This window comes from Hyaena hyaena, unplaced genomic scaffold (assembly GCF_003009895.1).
Source record: "Hyaena hyaena isolate Hyena2069 unplaced genomic scaffold, ASM300989v1 scaffold_1250, whole genome shotgun sequence".
Classification (NCBI taxonomy): Eukaryota; Metazoa; Chordata; class Mammalia; order Carnivora; family Hyaenidae; genus Hyaena; species Hyaena hyaena.
This window is the reverse complement of record NW_024081887.1, coordinates 199,039-203,133: the sequence shown is the minus strand read 5'-3', so window position 1 is coordinate 203,133 and position 4,095 is coordinate 199,039. Positions and strand designations below refer to the sequence as shown.

The 4,095-nt window shown below is 35.6% G+C and overlaps 1 pseudogene; it reads left to right on the top strand.

Moving 5' to 3' along the window:
- Positions 1-273: 273 nt before the first annotated feature.
- LOC120224805 lies at positions 274-876 on the top strand (annotated as a pseudogene).
- The last annotated feature ends 3,219 nt before the right edge of the window (positions 877-4,095 follow it).

Here is a 4,095-nt window from a genome sequence, read left to right as displayed (position 1 = left end):
ACAAAATCTTAGAAAATACATTCCCCCTTACGGCTGGCTTTTTCATTTGATTGTAGGAATCTACCATGAAAATTCAATTTACACCTCAAAAACTATGGGTGTGGAGCAAGGGGAAATGAATACTGAATCTGAACGTATTAAAGTTATTAATTAAATGTCAAAATTATCCCAAGTGAATTCATTCATCATATAAACAGCAGGACATTTCCAACCAACTTACAGAACATTATTACATTAAGAGCCATGAGAACACAGAGAAACTAGAGTGCGGCGTGAACATGGGGAAGCAAAAGAAAGCAAGAAAGTATGCGACCATGAAGCAAATGCTTAGTCTCCGAGATCAGAGGCTTAAAGAGAAGAATAGATTGAAACCTAAAAAGAAAGAAAAGAAAGATTCCAGTGCACTCAAGGAAAGAGAAGTCCCCCAACATCCTTCCTGTTTATTCTTCCAATATAACACAAATCTGGGCCCACCTTACCACATCCTGGTTGATACCAAATTTATCAACTTTTCCATTAAAGCCAAACTTGATTTAGTACAACCAATGATGGACTGTCTGTATGCCAAGTGTATCCCTTGTATAACTGACTGTGTAATGGCTGAAATTGAGAAATTGGGGGCAAAAGTATCGAGTGGCTCTAAGGATTGCCAAGTACCCAAGATTTGAACAATTACCAGGCACATACAAAGGAACCTATGCAGATGACTGCTTAGTACAAAGAGTAACTCAGCACAAATGTTACATTGTGGCCACAGTTGACCAGGACCTTAAACGAAGGATCCGGAAGATCCCTGGAGTTCCCATCATGTACATTTCTAACCATAGGTACAACATTGAGTGGATGCCAGATGATTATGGAGCCCCTCAGTTCTAATTCTAATACTCTAAAGATAGAGGTCCTGTGCCTTCCTTTACCAACTTTTTCTGTTGCCAGTTCATAGAGCAATACGCTGTAACATGAATTATTCTCCTTACCCATTTGCTCTGTTATGAGCTGAGTATGGTTAAATACACTCATTTTTTGATGTTGTTTTGAAATTGATATTTTATATCATTTTGAATTATGTTGCATCTTTTTATAAATCAAATGATTGCACATTAAAAAAAAGAGTCAAGAGAACACAAAGAAATGGAAGAATAATCCCCTTCTTTCTTAAATGCTCCAGACAAACAGGACACTACATCCTTGTGCTGTTGAGTTAGTGTGAGAAGTACAGGATGCAACTCATCATCATTTAAAATAGTTCTATCACTGATGTTCTACTGGTATTACTCCATCACCTTCCCAAAACCTTGGCATTCACTTCAAAAACTCACTATATTAGATGAGGCTAACATTATTTCGATTGTTATGTAAATCATTCACATGAACACATTAAGAAATATTTAATATCACACAAAATACACTCCACTTTTCTAAAACTATAAGGAGGAATACTTCAATAAGATACACATTAAACAACTGTTACTAGTTTCTCTTAATTGGGTTGTCACTAAGGACTGGAGAGTTGTTTCCTTTTATTGGATGGTCAGAAGACCTTCAAAGCTAGAAATATAATTTGCCCTCATCTAGGAGGTGGCTGTTTAAGAGAGATGATGAGCTGGAATGCAGAATATAAAGGCACGCCTCCTACCTCAATGCTGATGCTAAAGATGGAACATCTAAGAATGGGGACTTGCTGGTGAGATGGAGGGTAAAAACTATCATTTTTAACTATGCTTTTAACCATCTGATATTTCAGTTGCTTTATTAATTTTTCCTACACTATGATCTTATTCATCCGATTTTAAAATAAAGAATATACCACTAATTGACCAGAAAACGATTATGATACACTGCTACTCATACACATGAAATTCTGTAAATAATTGAGAAGGATTGAGGGGATGACAGAGTCATGAAGAAAATGATCTCTTTCTATGATTTTGGAGGCCCAGTTTCCTCATCCTGTTCCACATAAATACTTGCATTACAGACATTTCAAATATTATGCCAGAGTTATAGAAAATATGTAGAACATCACCAAGCAGAAATCCTAGAGTAGGTGTTCTGAACATGTTGGTAAAGAAAGTCACTTCATTTGAGAGGTCTCTGCCCCTTCAACCTCACCCTCCTTACCAATATACATTCATCACTGAAAAGGGAAATATTTACAAAACTTAGTTTAGTTATGTTTAAATATTATGTTTAGCTGTCTGGAGACCATGTTCTCAAAATTTATACAAGAAATCAAGGATTAAACTTCATAACAATTAGGAAACCACACTGTGTAAAATCAAAGACTTAGTTAAAGGACATTAAAATAGTTTTACCACTGGTGCTAAATTGAAATGGCTACAGCTCTTCCCAACACCTGGAACCAAAACCTTTTGAACTTTCATGTAAACAAGCTGGGGCACACCAAATGCTCTGTCTGTAGTAAGGTACCACCTCTGTACAAGCATTTGGGTGAAAAATGTGGAAAATGCCTGAGGACTCTTTGAAGCAGCTAGGGAAAAGTAAGAGCAGGAAAGAGGCTCTTCTCTAGGGTAAGTTTGTTTAGTGGAAAGTAAGCAAGTTGTCAGGGTAAAAGTTGACAATGTTGATTCCAACAGTTTGAACTGCGAATAAACATTCAAAGGGATTATGTTACTGAGAATTAGAAAAGATTCCATTGAGCTCAATAGAACACTTGTGTTTTCAAAGATAATATGCCTTCAAGCCACACTCTGGATCCACAGTTTAGGGTTAGAATTACCTTAAGCCTTTTCTATGCCACATTAAAGAACACAAGATCTGACCTCTTTAATATGGATCTAAAATTAAAATAAGGATGGAATAAAAATATTTCATTTTTAATAACTGAATTGGAAAATATTAATATATGTACATTTGTATACCTTAGACAGAATGAAGAAATTTGGATAAAAATTTATGTTCTTTTCAAACATCTGAACTTTAACTTAGGGAAACCAACTTAGGGAAATAATACATTGGCCATAAATCACTCTTGAGTTTTCCCTCCTTAAAAACTTATCTAAGAGCAAAAAAAAAAAAAAAAAAAGCCTATAGTTATGAAATCTATAATCCTCTTCTCTGCTCACCAAAGCACATTTAAATCTGGCTTTCACCTAATGCTGTTGGGTTTTCCATCAGGTACACGATGCAAAGTTGGAAGAGGCTTATGCTTTTTCAAAGTAAAACAATTTGGTTGCCACTCAGTAATTCCTGATGAAATGCCAGGAAGCCTATAAAAATTTTAAAATTGTCCTAACTTGAAGTTTACAAAAATAAGTGTGAGATGTTCACAGCCTGTCAGACATTTCATTTTTTGAATATTAAGTATTCATAAACAAGGGGAAACACACACTTTTGATTTGTTAAACTTTATTTACATCAATATAATGCAGGTATGCCTTGCATGCTCTCAAGAAAATCAAAGTAACTGACACTGCTCTTCTTAATCTATCTCAAGTCCTCCATTATTCTCACATTAGTCTGCTATTAGAATCTTCTCCAAAGCTTGACAAAAGCATGCAATTCACATGCTCTTTACCAGCAAAGCTTGCAGGCAGCCTTGTGAAAAGTTTTTTCTCCTTTGAGCTCTCACACAAATTCACGTCCCTCCTTGAACCAAGGATGTAAGGGAGTATGACTGTCTTATAGCCTCTTTGCTCTTAAAAAGAAAATCAAATTCTCCAGATATTTTCAAACTCCACCAGGAATAGAACATTCTCAGCTCAGCCTGTGGATCATTATCTCTTTTACATTTCATCTTTATGTTCACTGAGTTCATAGAAAGGGCATACACAGAAAGAGGAAAATAGCTGCTTCTTAGACACCAAATTTAGTAATTCTCTCAAATCCACTGGCACTCATCTAAAAACTCATATTTTTACAAGGCTTCATTCGGTTTTCATTGGTTCTGTCTTTTGAGAACACACATGCTGACTTGCATATAACTTCAAGCCAAAATACATCTGCAAACTACAAGAAATATTTCTTATAGGAAGACAAAAGTCATCACAATTTAAAAAGGGATACAGTGAATGGAGACAGACAGATATGGGCTCATCTAGATCCCACTTTAGTGTCTTCCAAACAATCAAGTTG